The following is a 17,142-nucleotide window of genomic DNA, read 5'->3' as shown; positions in this document are numbered from 1 at the left end:
CTCCTCTCTAAATACATAAATAAGCAAACAAGTTTCCATCAAATTATATTAATTTTTTTCTTTGTGTATGTAAGTATATGTGTGTGTATGTGTATGTAGTGTGTGTGTGTGTGTGTGTGTGTGTAGGCGTGTAGGGAGGTGCCTTCATTCACACATGTACTTGCAGAGAGTAAGTCCTTGATCCATCAGTCTCCCTCACCCATCACTGCCAACACTGGGAGTTCCAGGCACATGATAACACACGTGGCTTTTATATGGGTGCCGGGGATTTGAACCCAGGTTCTTATGCTTGCACAGCAAGCGTTTTGCCCACCAAGCCATCTCCCCAGTCCCTGTGATAACTATGAACACGGGTTCTTAGCAGAGGCAAGAACTCTAGTTTTGATCTTGAGAGCTCTTAGAAGAAGGGCCTGGATGAAATAATGTCACTGAACAAATTCCTTGGGAGGTGATCTCTTTCAGAAAGGTAAGAGAGCTGGAGAGGTGGCTCAGCAGTTAAGAGCACTGGCTGCTCTTCCAGAGGTCCTGGTCCTGCCATCCAGCATCCACGTGGCAGCTCACTACTGCCTGTTGCTCCAGTCCCAGGGAATCTGGCACCCTCACACAGTCATGAATGCAGGAAAAAGCACCAAAATAAATAAAAAAATATACTGTGCAGTGGTGGCACACACCTTTGATCCCAGCACTCAGAAGGCAGAAGACAGAGGCAGGCAGATCTCTGAGTTCGAGCCCAACCTGGTCTACAAAATGAGTTCCAGGACAGACAGGACTGTTACACAGAGAAACACTGTCTCAAAAAGAGGGGTAGGGAGAAAGAATGGCATAAGAACAGCAAAGAGAGTGTCTAGAGTCTTACACCACTGTTTTAACTTTACCCACACTTCAGTCTTTCACACTTCCTTCCTCACCTTTGGTCATGTTTCTCCATGAGTGATAAGATACCACCTTCCTGGCTGCTTACAGTGTAACATCATAATGCTATTTATTCCACTTATTTTCCATTTTGGCTTTTCCTGAGACAAGGCCTCATATAGCCCAAGTTGGCCTCAAACTTGCTATAAACTGAAGGTGACCTTGAACTGTCTTATTGACTTCACCTCCCAAGAGCTGGGATTTCAGGTGTGTGCCACCGTTTCTCACTTATTTAGCATTTTTATTTTAAATTAATTTGTTTTCCTCAAACCTTTTCAGAAGTGTGGTGGTTTGAATAAGATTGGCCCCTATAGGCTCATATATTTGAATGCTTAGGGAGTGGCAATGGGAGGTGTGGCCTTGTGAGAGGAAGTGTGCCACTGAGTGGGGGATGGAGTTTTCAAATGCTCAAGCCAGGCCCAGTCTCTCCGCCCCCATCTCTTCCCCCCCTCTCTCCCTCTCTCTCCCTCCCTCCTTCTCCCTCTCCCTCTCCTTCTCCCTCTCCTTGCTGCCTGCCAATCCAGATGTAGAACTCTTGGCTCCTTCTCCAGCACCAAGTCTGCCTGTGTGCCACCATGCTTCCTGCCATGGCTATAATGGACTAAACCTCTGCACCTGTAAGCTGGCCCCAATTAAATGCTTACTTTATAAGAGTTGCTGTGGTCATGGTGTCTCTTCATAGAAACAGAAACTCTAACTAAGACAAGAAGTGAGTTTGTTTGTTTGTTTGTTTGCAGTTCTGGGAACCGAATCGAGGGTTTCGTGCATGATAACAGAGTAGGCAAGCACTCTACCTACTGAGTATCCTCGGCCCCCTTTCTAACTTGCTGAGACATGGTCTCACTAAGTTGCCCAGACTGCCTTTGCACTAACTCTGTAGCCCAAGCAGGGCTTGAACCTGTGATCTTTCTGCTCCCCCAGTAGTTTCCATTACAAGCATCCCCGACTAGTCCCATGCAAAATGCCTTTACAGGGAAATTGCAGAGCATTCCAACATGCAGAAGGGTGGCTTCTTGTGTCATGGCCTAAATGGACATAAAAGGAAAATAGATTAGCCATAGCTGTATGCCACTACTTGACGTGATAGATTCCATCACTGGGGTCTCTTTCTCTCTCTTCCTTCCCTTCTTTCACTGCCCCCTACCCCAAGACAGTCTCTCACCATTTAGCCCTGGCTAGCCTGGAACTCACCATGTAGACCAGGCTGGCCCCAAACACAGAGATCTGTCTACCTCTGCCTCGGAATTGCTTGGATTAGAGGTGTGCGCCACCATGCCTAGCACTGGTCTTTACTCTGCATGGCCCCGCTGTTAAATGCTGTACCATGAATGGCTTCACAGAAAATCAAGAGGCAGAGTGAAAACATTTCACTCTTTGATAGGCATCTTGTGTATTTTTCCACTGTAACAAATCATCATGATTTGCTAGTATGTGAGTACGAAGACCACATGATGATGACTCCTCAGTTCTTCCCAGTGAATTACCAAGTTAGGAGGATGGGTTTATCTTGGGAATCACAACACAATCATCAAATCTTGGGCCATGATTTGACCAAGTTATGAGTCCTCTTGACATCTTGTTGGGGCTCCATGATTAACTGACAAAAGGCTGATCAATATAAATATAAGGATATCATTCACTCACTCACTTAAACCATCCATTCAGCAAATATTTATTAAACAATTGATAGGTAGTAAACCTTTTCTTGGTGATCAGGATAATAAGTGTCTGAAGTGTATGTTCTTTAAAATATATATTACATTTATGTTTTTATTGAGTTGTGTGCATGCACACATGTGAATGAAATGGTGTGCTTGTGAAAGTCAGAGGGCAACTTGCTAAAGTTGGTTCTCTCCTTCCACCAAATGAGTCCCAAGGATTGAACTCAGGTCATCAGGCTTTTCAGCAATAACCTTTACCCACTGAGTCATCTTGCTGGGCTAGAAGGGTACATTCTAATGACAGAAGTACACAAACAGGCACATGAAGCAGTAAAATGTAATTCATACTAAAGTCCATGAAAAGGGCCAGTATAAGAGTGACTCTAAGGGGATATATCTATCTCTACCATCTATCTATCTATCTATCTATCTATCTATCTATCTATCTATCTATCATCTATTTATCTATGTACCGATCTATCATCTATTTATCTATCTATCATTTATCTCTATCTATTATCTATGTATCATCTATCTATCTATCATCAATCTATTTATCTATCATCTCTTTCTCTTAGTGGTAGGACTGGGGGTTGCTGGAGGTGAAACCTGGGGTCTCAGGCATGCTAGGCAAGTGTTCTTCCACTGAGCTACTACAGCCCAGAGAAGACATTTCAAAATGTGACACCTTGAACTAATACCTAAAAGATGGAAAGGAACCAGCTAAACAAGAATCCATGGTAGAATGAATCATTAAAGATACAAAGGGTTCAATAAAGGGGCCAATGTGGGCAGAGTGGCTAGACAAGGGACAGAAGTGAGATATAAGTTCAGAAAGGCATTCAGGATCTTGCAAGCTCAGGAAGGTCCCTGGATTTGATTATGGGTTGCTTGGGAAGAATTCACAGAGTAATGAACAGTGTTGAGACTTGCTCTAATTTACATTGTGAAAGTGTGTCCAAAATCTCTTGGTGGGGAATGCAGCAGAAGGGAGCATGATAGAAAAGTTGTGTGAGAGGCTCCTGTAGTAACCAAGGTGGGAGGTGATGCTGGCCTGAAATACAGTGGTCATGGAGATGACAGATGTGGATATATTCAGGATACATGCTACTGGTGGAGCCGATAAGGCTGACAGGCAGATAGGTTTTGAGGTATAAAAACAGGGATGAATCTAGGAAGGTTGGGGCTATGAGCCTGAGAAACTGAGTGCCGGGTAGTGCATTGAGTGATATCAGGGTTTTTATTTTGTTTGCAGGGAAAACCCAGAGATTCATTTGTGGCAAAATTGTTGGATACCTGCACTTCTGTGGGTATGGTCCAGCATGTCCTTCAAGGATACAAATATCTCCAACCAGAAACTCTACGACTGGGAGGTTGGGAGAGAAAGTTCAGGACAGTGCTCTAAAAATGCTACAAAATGACCTCTGATGCTGAAAGTCCCCTTGGACCAGCCTGCAGTGCTAACCCAATGGAATACGCACTGTCTGCTGAACCATTTGCAGGTGTTAGAACTGTCCCTGGTTCTAACACGTTTGGGAGATGGGAGAGAAGAGCCAGCCTCCCACACAAACATTGTAGCAACCGCTGCCCTGTAATGCTTGAACAGTTACAAGGTATTTGTCAGAATTAAAAACCCTTTGGGGGAACTGTCCGCGGTTCTGAAACCAAGCGCCCTCGTCGTTTACAGGGCGCTGTCCGGGGTGCTGAACCACCCGACACAGCGCGAGATCAAGGGGCTGGTGGGGATTTCGCTGTCCGTGGTTCTGAACCACAGAGCAGCGCGCGAGGAACCGAAACGTTGGCTGCCTGCGCTGTCCGCGGTGCTGACTCATGGCGCCGGGAATTGCTCCTAACCTCAACTGCAAGACCTGACTGTGGTGCTGATTTTATACAGTGTAACAGAGAGGTTTCCTTATCCTCCCATACAGAAACCTTAAGTAACTACCTGTATAGTAAAAACCCTTGCTGTTGCTTGGAAACAGCTCACTGGGGACTGTGGAGAGCATGGGACAAGAGCTAATTAAGACAAAAATTGCAGAATCACTTTAAAGAGGCACCTTTAGTTCTCAGGACAGTAGGGCCTTGCTACACCCTCCATAAGATTTATTAACAGCTTTTCCAAAACATCCTTAGAGGGCATGCAGAAAAAGAAACAGAAGGAAAGACCTGAACCAGGTTGAGGCTGTTGATTATCTTAAGTGTAATGGGGTGGAAAGTGCCCCCATGAGTTCTTAGGGATTTTTGTTTTGTTTTGTTTTACGTTGTTGGGTGGGAGGGTCACAAGAAAGGTGTGGTTTCTGGTAGCTATGGAAATGGCTCAATAAGTAAAGCGCTCACCATGCAAGTGTGAGGACTGTTATTCAGATTTCCCGCACCCATGTGAATGCCAAGTGAGCATGGAAGCCTGCCTGAATTCCCAGTGCTGTGGGAAGCAGAGAGAGGAATTTCCCCAAAGCAAGCAGACTAGCCAGACTCTGCAAAATGGTGAGCTCTGGGTTCAGCAAGAGGTCTTGCCTTGAAATACAAAGGTGGGGAGTACTTCAGGGAGACATGTGACATCAACTTTGGTCCTCCACACACGTGCACCTTTACACATATACGCACCCATGCACAGTCAAACATGCATACACACAACACACACCTACCTACATGTTCAAAAAAGAGACAGAGATGCAATGGTTAATTTATAGAGGTACATCATGACTACATATTACTATGAACATTTGAGTGGTATTTTTTAATGATAAAAGTTGGCAATTTAAAAATGCTTCAGGCAGCTATACTTTAAAATGTAACCCATACTATTTTTTTAAGTTCCTTTGTTATCTTTTGTACTGCTTTTGATGAAGAACAGGCATACTATTTTCTGTCAGAATTAGTCTTGAATTACGTTGGTTTTAAATTGTGCAGGCTTTTTAAGGACAAGTCACTGGAATGAAATCCACCCACAAGCTGAAAACTGATGAGTGGATGACTACATGCCTGAATAAACAAGGATTTGGTCACCAGGAATGTCCCTGAGGAGTGGTCCAGCAGCAAAGATGTAAGGAACCTGTCCTAAAATGCCCCAGAGAGCAGAACCCACTTGTGGTGCAGCATTAACACTTTTAAATGCCTTTAACTTATATTGCGGAGGTCAGAGGACAGCTTGAGAGGGTTGGCTCTCTTCTTCCACTATGTGCGTCCCAGGGATTGAACTCAAGTCATCAGGATTGGCAGCAAGTGTCTTTATCTGCTGAGCCATCATACCATCCCTTGAAGCATTTTCTTTTGCTGACTAACCCATCAAACTGTTGAGTGTCAATATTTTCTCACTTCCAGGAGGAATTGGAAGGATCGAAGGGCCAAACAGAACTTGCTCAGAGCTACTCCTCGGGCTTAGAATCTTCTCCCTCTCATTTCTTCTCCAACCAAATTTCCAATGTGCATGGCTTGTCCTAACATCTTCTGCATGGCAACCAGAGCTCTGATTATGAGGAGTTTATAAGTCCTCCTGTACCCTGTACCTCCATACAGCTGACCTTGGTAGCACTGTGTTCTGTAGAAGGAATAAAGATGTATGTCTTCCTCCGACAAGCTTTTAACAATTGCAGCAATTCTCAAAATAATAACATTGCTAGGGATGCTTATTCAAATATTACTCAGGATATCAACTCTAGGCCACAGATTCTCTGGATCACACCACCAGGAACCACAGAATAACAGCAAGAATTTCAAAGTGACAGGAACTTAAAACACATCACATTGATAGTCAAGAGCAGACGGGAATGATGGTAGCATCCCTACTACCCAGCTCATTTCCTCCAAACTTAGGCAGTCTAGGACTCAAGCTCAGAAAATGTTGCTACCCACAGTGGGCTAGGTATTCCACATCAATTAATGCAATCATATATTGGATTAGCCTGTTTATGACAGCACCTTACTGAGACTCTCTTCCCAGGTGACTTAAGATTATATCAAGTTAAAAAAAAAAAACTATTCCACCTCTCTTGGTACACCACCACCACCACCACCACCACCACCCAGCATACTGTCTTTTTTATTACAGCACCATATAAGGAACTGTTTTTCAAGGCAGGGTTTCACTCTGCAGCCCTGGAACCCACTATTTAGACCAGGTTGTCCTTGAACTCTCAGAGATCGGTCTGCCTCCGACTTTCTGCCTCTAGAATGATGGGATTAAAGGCATGTGCCACCACAGGAAGCCAGGGAAACTTTCACTTCCGTAGCTAACATTCATTAGCACTAGCTATATACCAGGGCTGTGTAGTAACCCTCTAAAATGTGTCTATTGTTCAAAGAAGGTATTTTAAATGGAAAAGAAACATGATCGTATGTTTTTATTTTTAAAAGATGAAACTGGTCACAGTGCTGAAAAGCACTGAGAGGCACAAGATGGACAACAGTTTCATACTGTCACAGAGACACAGAAGGCACAGTTGTGTCCTGCACTATGACGATATACTGTGGACTGGAAAAAGGCATCAGAAGACTGAAAGGACAGGGCTTGGTGGCCTGGGAGTGAGAAAGAAGCGCCTGGGGATGACTCTCCCCGACGAGGACCCTGATGATGAGCAAGATGCACACTCTGCCTGCAGGTTTTTCCACGCTTCCGCTCCTAGGGTTTCTCTCCCTGTGATGCTGAGGAAGGTGTGCCAGCTGGCCGAGGGCTTTACTACACTGCTTACACGGATAAGGCTTCTCCCCAGTAGGAACCCCCTGCTGTTAAGATGAGCACTCTGACTGACCGCCTTCCCACAGCCAGCACATGCAAAGGGTTTTCCTCCTGGGTGTATTCTCTGATGCTGAGCGAGATGGGTGCTCTGGCTGAAGCTCTCCCACGTTCAATACATTCATAGGGTTTCTCCCCAGGATCGATTCTCTGCTGAAGAGTAAAGGTGATATTTTGTTAAATGTTTTCGCACAGTCATTACATCTTTATCTGTTTTTATCCAGGGTCTTATATGTATTTTTCATAACGAATTATTTTCTTTTCTGTACCAAAAGTATATATTCTCGCTTCCATGGGGGGGGGGGGTCTGTATTAGATAAGATAATGAATCCATATGGAAATTTGTCCCAGACTTGGTCTCTTTTCCACAATAAAGGTATCTATTTTAGGTCTCATGCCTAAAATGTGTTTTCTGACTGACTCAATTTCAAACAAGTCCTTACATCTCTGTAGAGAAGAAAGCCTTGTGCACACAGGAAAGCACTGGAGAAGCCAGGAAAGTTAAACACACAGCTTACCTCTTCAAAGGAATGAGGTGCGAAGCTGCTCTTCCTAGGATGCTAGGAATGATGCCGTTTTACAGCCTGGTGATCCTTTGCTCTCTCATGAGACAGGCCCTGCCCTTATCCACCAGAATTTATGTTTTACTTATCCAAGACCCTTTTCTCTAACTCTTGAGCATTGTTTTAGACCATAAGCCCACTCTTCCACATGATGTCACTTGTGCTTTACAGCAGCCTAAGTGACATCTGTGTTATCTTAGGGCCAGGCCAATCCTGACACCCACAGGTTTTATGTTGTTGACCTTAGTCAAACTCCCTAGACCCTAAATCTTGGGCACTATCTCTGAGTCAACAGGACCCATTCTTGTGAAAGAAGCCAGATGTAGTTTGAAAGGAATTTCAATGTAAACATGTCTTAAAGTGTTGTGTAGTTGGGGCTGAGTTGTTATCTCAATAATTTTTTGCAAGAATTGTGCTGTGGTTAAATACAACTGAAGTGAAATGATCTGGGCCACACTCTAGAAGTCCTGGTCCAGCACCAGTAACAATAAAATCGGTCATTCTTGTCTCTTTGTGGATGTTTTCCTGCCTGCTGTGAAGCCTGCAGGGAATCACCACACATCTCTAGTTTTCACTTAACGTGGAACATTCCAGGGCATACTTTGTATTTCCATAATTATTGCCTAGGAAAATTTCTCTTCATAAATGTCCCTGGCAGTGGAGGCGTACACCTTAATTCCAGCACTTGGGAGGCAGAGGAAGGCAGATTTTTGTGAGTTTGAGACCAGCCTGATCTACACAGTGAGTTCCAAGACAGCCAGGACTGTTACACAGAGAAACCCTGTTTTTTAATTAATTAATTAATTAATATCACTATTTGGACACAATTCTTCAGTCACCCACATGTACTCCAAGTCTAAAACATATTGAGAGATTTCCTTTAATAAATGCTAGGAAGGAAATCTTAAAACCAAGTGGTTATTGAAGTCCAGAAGAGGTCTGTGGTTTTTACTATTTCTTTTTTTTTTTAAAGGTTTATTTATTATGTATACAATGTTCTGCATGCATGTATGCCTGCACTCCAGGATCTCATTATAGGTGTTTGAGAGCCACCATGTGGTTGCTGGGAATTGAACTCAGGACCTCTGGAAGAACAGTCAGTGTTCTTAACCTCTGAGGCATCTCTCCAGTCCGGTTTTTACTATTTCTTAAATAAAATCAGATGCCACAACCATCCATGTGTACCTGGAATAAGCCATCATTGGCCATATGGTCAATATTATATACAGACTTTTCTTTGTATCAATATTTGTAGGTAGAATTTATCTTCAACTTACATTTTTGGTGGTTTTAGTAACCTCTGTTATCAAATAACATTCTATATTCACCAACATCATTTTGTAAACTCTCCTTTTCATTTTACTTAAGAATACTTTAAAGTTTTATGTGTATGAGTGTTTTCTCTGTCTGTAAGTATATGTACCACATGTGTGCCTGGTACCTGAAGAGGCCAGAAGAGTACATCAGAACTGGAGTTAGGGATGGTTATGAGCCACCAAATGGGTGCTGAGAACCAGACTCGGGTCCTCTGCAAGAGCAGCAAGTGCTCTTAACCACTAAGCTATCTCTCCAGCCACAGCTTTCTTTCTATTTACCCCAAATTTCAGTGTAAAAAACCACAGCTTTCTTTCTACTTACCCCAAATTTCAGGGTAAATAATAATGTGGAGGATATTTTTCCTTAAAGGTTTTATGGATTGATTTGTGAAACTACATTGTGGTTTATTCTCTTTTGGGGGTATCAGTTCATAAAGAACTTCCTGTATTGCTTTCTGGCCTATCTCTTATATTGTCAGTCATGCTCATCTATACCTCTGCATTCTCCTAGAATACCATGCATTCATCTAGATTTTCAGATTTGTGACAGAGAGTTGAGGAAAACAGATTCATATCAGTCTACTTTATTTATCTGGATTGGGCAAATCATGAGGGATCAAATTCAAGTCTTTGTATAGTTAAACCCACATGTCAGATCTTCATAAGATTCTTTTAAGTCCTTTTGTGGTTTTATATATTTTCTCTTATTTGTCCTCAGTTTCTATGTTTTCTTAAAGACGTGCATATTTAATTGCATTAGATGTAGTTTTCCAATTCATTGACTATGCCTTTGATCTCTAGAAACACCAATGACTATTTATAACTTATTTTGGCTCGGATTAGATGCTTACTTATCCTGCTTTTCTATTGTTGTGATAAAACACTCCAACCAAAAGCAACTTAGGAGAGAAAAGGATTTATTTCAGTTACACATCCAGGTCACAGTCTGTCATTGAGGGAAATCAGGACAGGACCCTAAGCAGAAACTGCAGTAGAACCTATGGGAGAGTCCTGCCTCCTGCCTCGCTCTCTGGCTCAGGCTCAGCTGGCTTCCTTGCACAGCTCCAAACCAGCTGACCAGAACTCTGTAAGCATCAGTGGGACAGAAGTGAAGGGACAGACTTTGGTATGTATAGAAAGGTAAACGTGGTAGGTTTTAACAGTGGAGAAGAAACTACTATGACAGCCAACATCAATCCAGGAGAGAGTCTGAGAGGAATTCTCCCACAAACACCAAAGAGAAGAAACTCTTGAGTGTAATCTAATAATCGTGCACTCACCTGGGCCCGGACCTCTGGATGGATGCCTCTCCTTTTATGTCCACGGCTCCCTCTCGATACAGTAACAGGATGACATCTGGTTTAAAAATGCAGAGACCTGTACATAAAACATGAACGTTGACAGTGAAGTTTGTAAGCAGGAGCTACAGTTGATCTAGAGCAGCGGTTCTCAACCTTCCTAAGGCTGTGACCCTTTAATACAAGTTCCTCATGCTGTGGGGACCCCCAATCGTAAAATCATCTCCGTGGCTACTTCAGAACTGTAATTTTGCACTGCTAGGATCTTAATGTAAATAAGATTTCCGATGGTCTCAGGCAACCCCTATGAAAGGCTCATTGGACCCCTCAGTGAGGTCACATGACCCGAAGGTTGAGAACCACTGGCCTAATGGTCTTGAAGAGGGACAGTGTCAGAAAACAATAAAGGCATGAGAAGATACCGAGTCACAGTGAGCACCAATGCTGCCCTTACCCACTGCAACCAGGTTCCTGTAGTTGTCCAGTATCACCTTCCTGTACAAACTCCTCTGGGCAAGATTCGGCCATCCTCACTCATCTTGGGAGTTTATGGCCACACTTGTGAAAATCACTAAGCCCTAAAATGACACAAACAAAATCTTAGCTCAGGTTTATAGGCTCATGTGGCTCTAGGGCACATGGATTATATTGTTCTCATTACAGGATATAAGAATGTGTGCAAGTAGCTGGGCGGTGGTGGCACACACCTCTAATCCCAGCACTTGGGAGGCAGAGGCAGGAGGATCTCTGTGAGTTTGAGGCCAGCCTGGTCTACAGAGTGAGTTCCAGGACTGCCAGGGTTACACAGTGAAACTCTGTCTTGAAAAATCAAAAATAAATGAACAAACACATAAATAAAAAGAATGTGTGCAAGCAATTGCACAAAAGGTCTGAGTGACCTGGGTAAGATACTCACTAGACTGTTGACTGGTTATGTTGTACATACTTGTTTTTTTCCACCGAGACAGGGTTTCTGTGTGTAGCTTTGCGCCTTTCCTGGAACTCACTTGGTAGCCCAGGCTGGCCTCCAACTCACAGAGATCTGCCTGGCTCTGCCTCCTGAGTGCTGGGATTAAAGGCGTGCACCACCACCGCCTGGTGTACATACTTTTTAAAATGGAAAAAATACTCCATTCCAGATACAACTCAGGAATCCCAAGTCCTTTCTACACTCCCCCCCCCCCCTCAGCAGTGAGTCTAACTGGGCTACGATATCCTTCACAAAGATCCTTTACCAAGGAGGCAAGAAGATGAAATAAAATGGACTTTCTGGTGGGTTGATGGAAAAAAATGTCCCCCATAGGCTCAGGTATTGAACCTTTGATTCCTCAGGTGACAGAGCTGTTTGGGGAGGTTATGGACACTTTAGGAAGTAGAGCTTTCTGAAGGAGGTACATCACTCAGGGAGGCGGCAGGCTTTGAAGGTCTGCAGCCTTGTCCCATTTCCAGTTCACTCTGTGTGCTCCCTATGTGTGGTTGAAATGTGATACCTCAGTGCCCTGCTCTTTCCACTTGCTTCCACGCCCCTCCCACCAGGGTGGACTCCAATCCTCTGGAACCATAAACCAAAATAAACTCTTTCTTCCATAAGTTGCTTTTTGGTATTTTATCATAGCAAGAGAAATAACTAATACAGACTTCTTGCCAGATTATATGGGCTGTCTTGACTTCCGCCCGTATAGAGGAAGGGACACTATTTTCTAATTCAGCCATGAATCACAGGGTCAGTCAGAGGTCCTTCCCCACTGCTCCACAGTAAGTGTTCTCTCTTCCTGAAGCACCTTGCTATGTAAGTGTTTTGTGCCTTTTCATATTTCCAATAGACTACCAACTCTCTCAGGGCCTAGACACATACTGGTTCTTAAAGTTCCCCCAGAGATGATTCTTCTACCTTTTGAGGCCCATAAAAGGACTGAACACAAGGAATAGGTTTAGATCCAGTCCTTTCTCAGATGAAAGATAAACACCTCTGAGAGGGCAATGCAATGGGTTATTGAGTCCATCCCCAGGGCTCCATCATTGATCAGAAACAGGGAAGTCCCAAGCTTCTAGTCTTAAGTAACTTTCAAAGGGAAACAAACACTGCCAAATCCTTAAGCACAAAACTTTATTTTAGTAAGAGAAGAGGGAATACTAACTCACTCACCAGGGACACGGCTTTAAGCGACTTGATTTCTTCCTATGTCTTTCACTTCTTCCTGGTTCTTCATTTGTGGAAGGACTTCACATTGGAAGCATACAACCGATGGATGAGAAATAAGTTGTAGAGATCAAGTTGCAAAAATACAACTCAGAAACACACCAACAACCAGAGAGAGGCGGAAAGACAGATAAACACAGACAGAGAGTCAGAGACAGACAGAGAAATAGACAAACATACCAACAGACTGAGACCAACTGACCAGGTTATTCAGTGAAAACATAAAACATAGCTGAGAATTCCCTTCCATTCTGGATTTTCAGGTTGAACACAACCAACCAATCTTTCACTGTTTCCCCCCAGCCAAACCCATTCATTAGCAGAGATATATAGGGTATGTTGCATATTTAGTATTCTTTTTCTAATTAAAAAAAAATCTTATATGTATTGGTGCTTTGCTTGCATGTCTGTATACCACATGGATGCCTGGTCCATGGAGGCTGGAGAGAGCATTGGATTCCCTGGGACTGGAGTTACAGACTGTTGTAAGCCATCATATGGGAGTTGATAACAGAAGTTAGGTCTTCTGGAAGAGCATCCAGTGCTCTTAACCACTGAGCCATCTCTCCAGCCCATGAAGAAAACTTTTAGTAACTTATCTTCAGTAGCAGAAATTAATTACTGTATCTTCTTTGCTTCTTTCTAATTTCTAGTTTACTAAAAATAGTAGTCATTATAGTCATTGCAAAAATAGTAATTATTAGTGTGGAAAAGTAGATGTTTCACCTAATTTGCAATAAGTCTAAATGCCAGCTCTGTGGCATCAGAAAGGTTGAATTATCTTTTTGCTTTTAAGATTTATTTTTATTTTATGTGTATGAGTGGTTACATGCATGTATGTGTACCATGTGCACGCATGGTGCCTGTGGAGACAGAAGAAGGCATAAGATCTCCCTGAAACTGGAGCTATAAGTGGTTGTGAGCTGACGTGTGGTTGTCAGGAATTGAAACTGGGTCCTCTGGAAGAGCAGCCAGTGCTCTGAACCATCTAGTCCTTTTAATACTCTTTTAATCTCCATTATCTTTCAAAGAAAGGAGGGAGTAATATCACCATTTTGCATATCAATCTCTAGGAAGGCTTTTCCACAAACTAGCCTGTAAATAATGAGAAATAGTCACCAAGCTAGTATGCCTGGCCCCAGTACTTTTTATTCAAGTAGACACCATAAAATATACCTCCCTGTGAAATTAGTCAAGATTTGATGAGGTGGATTCCTGTAGAAGCCATGTTCCCCAAAGGCTATAACTTCAATACAACACACAGCCCTTGTGGATTTCAGAGACCTGTCATGAGACCCAAATGTCCATTTGCTTTATGACAAATGAGTTTTGATAAAGTCCCTGCCATGACTTGATCCTTTGATTATGAAGGGAGAAAGTAGCTGAATTCTGAACTTTTTTTTTTAATTATTTATTTTACTGTATGTGTATGTACACCACATGTATGCAGGAGCCCAAGGATGTCTGAAGAAGGCATTGGATCTCTTGGAACTGAAGTTACAGATGGCTGTGAGCCACCATGTGGGTGCTGGAAATTGGACCTGGGTCTTCTGCACGAGCTGATACATTTCTTTGGCCCCTGACTCTGACTTCTTTAATACAAATTCCATGGCCTTCTCTAAAGATTATGATAAAAATGAACACTTACTGAATTCCGATGTGGCAGGGATCACACTGGAAGACCCTAACCCTTCAGGCTTACACCCCTTCCCCCCCAGCCCCAGGAAAATGAGGAACTAAATTAAAAATCTAGTTCCAAGGGCAAGCTGACTCAATCATTACTCAATGACCCCTGCCACAATGTAACAATGTAAAGAGATTTCTATTAAGAGATTCGCTCAACTGTGACTGGGATAAGTGCAAGTATTCCAGGAAGGACCACTGTAACCTTTGTGTAAACTCCACTCCCGACCTGATACCCGCCTAGAGGTTTCCAGAAGAATGTGCATGCGGACATGACTGTACCCACCCTGTGATCAGGCCATGATCTTGTGAAATTAGCCTCTAGACATAAATCAATCGAAACCAAATTGTATAGAAATTGTAATCTTGTGGCTTTTGTGGGTTTTTCCTTTAAAAGTACCTATGTGGCTGCAGTAGGATGCCACTCTTGCCCTCACAGCTGCATCAATAAACCTCTTGCTGTTTGCATCAACTGGACTGGAGTCTGGGTTCTTGGGGCGCCCACTCGAGAAGATAGTACCCTGGGTCTGGGGTCTATCAACACCAAGTTGAACACAACTGTAAAAAGGAGACTGGGTGTTCCCTACAGTCTTGTGAGGTGGTCTTAATACTCCTGAAAGGTCTTAGAATGCCATGAGACCCAGACTGTGTCTGTCACATAACGAGCACTCAATAAACATTTAGCTATTATAACTGTATCCAGGGAAACAAGCAACTGACGCCTAAGCAACTGAGTTTACTGGGGTGAATAAAACGCTTTAAGTGGTTGAGAGTACTGTGAACAGCAATTCTTGTCCCATCCCAGGGTGGACAGAGACAGCAAGGAAGCAAGAGAAGTTTGGGAAAGGTGAACATACTCTTGCAGAGAATAAAAGTTGGAATCCCTTGGCATTTCTAAGTAAAGCTGTGACCTTCCCTCCAACCCAGCCGTGACAGTACCAGGACCTGGCGGGTGAAAAACGAAATGCTGATGTCTTTGAACAGCAGTAGAGCACTCAGAAGAAATGTTCTGGTAGCTGGTATTCTTTCTGCTGAATTCTGGGTAACACAAAGACCTAGATGGCAGAGTCTGGTTAAGTGACTCTGGGCAAGTCAAGGTCCCTTCCTGAACTCAGCTCCACACTATAAACCAAAGTGGCCTTCGGAATCTTTAGACTGGAGTTCACCAGCCCCGGAGAGCACTGACACCCTCCTCTAGCACTTGGAACTTCAAACAGCATCTTCCTCAAATCTCAACTTCCACTTTTTTTTTTAGCCACACCCAAACCATCTCTCATTCTTATCTCAGTAGCGTCTGCTTCTAAGAGTGTCCTGAGCTCGGTCTCCTTCAGAGAAGCCAAGCATTTCTATACTTCAGGGGCCCGGACACTGTCTCTGGATTCCTGAGTTTGCCACCTGAGACCTCGTACTTGATGGTGAGAATGTGTCCCCTCCCCACTTAGAAGCGTTCCTTTGATTCCAGCACACACTTGCCGCTGGGACGTGAAAGCAAGCGGGGAGACAAGGTTCCGCACACGCCCCGCCCACCTGGCATCCTGTTTCACACTTCCCGGGTCTCCTCCCGATCAGTCCCGCATTCCCACACTCGCACACAACACGCCCATCAGACCCACGGATGCCAGACCACCCTCGCACCGACCTGAACCCCACTCTCGGCAGCCTTCTCAGATCACATCTCACTGCCACCCCACACCCACCACGAATTCCACCTGAGACTCTGATAGAGTTGAAGCGTCACTGACTTCCGGTCTCTACCGGAGGTGGTCGTGCGGTACTCCGCAATGGCAACTGGGATATGTAGTCCTCGCCCAGCGAGCGTCGGACGAGCTCTCCCAGGAGGCTGACAAGGAGCCTGTGCAGAGGGCAGTTGGTCACCGCTCTCTGTCCCCCAGTTGGTGTCCCCCGATTCAGAATACAGTCATTAGAAGCTTCTCAGCCTCGTATCTGGGTCCAGAAGTACAGGTGGACTACACAGCGACCACTCAGGCATGACTATCACTTTGGGAAGATGAGTAGACATGCCTGAGATGAGAGGCCAAGCTTTAAAACCCAAGAAGGCCGCTGTGGCTTCTGCAGTAGAAGACAACTGTGGGCAATGGGTGCGATTTAGAAGGCATCAGGGACACACACCAAAAGAGAGGAGAAAAATATGTGCTTTTGTAATTGTGTGCTTGTGATTTCTGAGTCTCTGTAACCTATTTCAGGCTTTAGTTATTGCTCCCTGACATAATCCACCCTCATCCCCGGGTTTACCTTTCCCTATAAGGCTGAATATTCCATCTTCACCCTGTTCAGGACTTAATTTTCAGTGACAAAAAAGTGTTTGACACATAGGATTTGTGGAACAAATAATTGGGACAAACCTACATCCCTTACGCCCCAACCAGGTGTTGAGCATAATTAAAATTTAAAAGTCACTAGCTGAGCATGGTGGCATAGCCTTTAATACCGGCACTTGGAAGGCAGAACCAGGCGGATCTCTGTGAGTTGGAGGCCAGTCTGGTCTACAGAGTGAGATCCAGGAAAGCCTGGGCAATGTAGAGAGACCCTGTCTCAAAAGGAAAAAAAAAAAAAAGTCAGTACTACTATCATTGCAAAACTGTTTAAATTCTTTAAAAAAAAAAAAAAAAAAAAAAAAAAACACTCCTGGTGTTCTTTTTCTTAAGAGGCAAAGATGCTGGATGAGGCAATGTGAGCATCTAATTGGTAGCTACTGGACTCTCTTGCTGCCTGGCTACTTTAAACATTAGGGCTGCCAGCCAAAACGGCCAAAGGGA

General features: G+C 43.8%; 2 long non-coding RNA genes across 7 annotated transcripts; one reads left to right on the top strand and one right to left on the bottom strand.

The window, feature by feature from the left end:
* Positions 1–4,222: 4,222 nt before the first annotated feature.
* On the top strand, positions 4,223–7,054 carry LOC121827124 (uncharacterized). 2 transcript variants are annotated; one of them, XR_013050766.1, is made up of 4 exons: positions 4,223–4,510; positions 5,484–5,616; positions 5,895–6,346; positions 6,927–7,054. It is a non-coding gene; the product is annotated as an uncharacterized LOC121827124 (long non-coding RNA). The 2 variants fall into 2 exon arrangements; XR_006069214.2 differs by having other exon boundaries at positions 4,223–5,057.
* LOC121820846 (uncharacterized) lies at positions 5,284–16,944 on the bottom strand. Of its 5 annotated transcripts, XR_013050760.1 has the most exons (6): positions 16,005–16,944; positions 12,629–14,923; positions 10,937–11,060; positions 10,465–10,561; positions 7,322–7,458; positions 5,284–6,111 (listed from the first exon to the last, which is right to left on the bottom strand). It is a non-coding gene; the product is annotated as an uncharacterized LOC121820846 (long non-coding RNA). The 5 variants fall into 5 exon arrangements; XR_013050757.1 differs by having other exon boundaries at positions 5,284–7,458; XR_013050762.1 differs by having other exon boundaries at positions 5,284–7,455.
* Between the last annotated feature and the right edge of the window lie 198 nt (positions 16,945–17,142).

This window comes from Peromyscus maniculatus, chromosome 1 (assembly GCF_049852395.1).
Source record: "Peromyscus maniculatus bairdii isolate BWxNUB_F1_BW_parent chromosome 1, HU_Pman_BW_mat_3.1, whole genome shotgun sequence".
NCBI lineage: Eukaryota > Metazoa > Chordata > Mammalia > Rodentia > Cricetidae > Peromyscus > Peromyscus maniculatus.
Note: the sequence above shows the minus strand (reverse complement) of the source record. Positions and strands in the feature narration are given on the sequence as shown.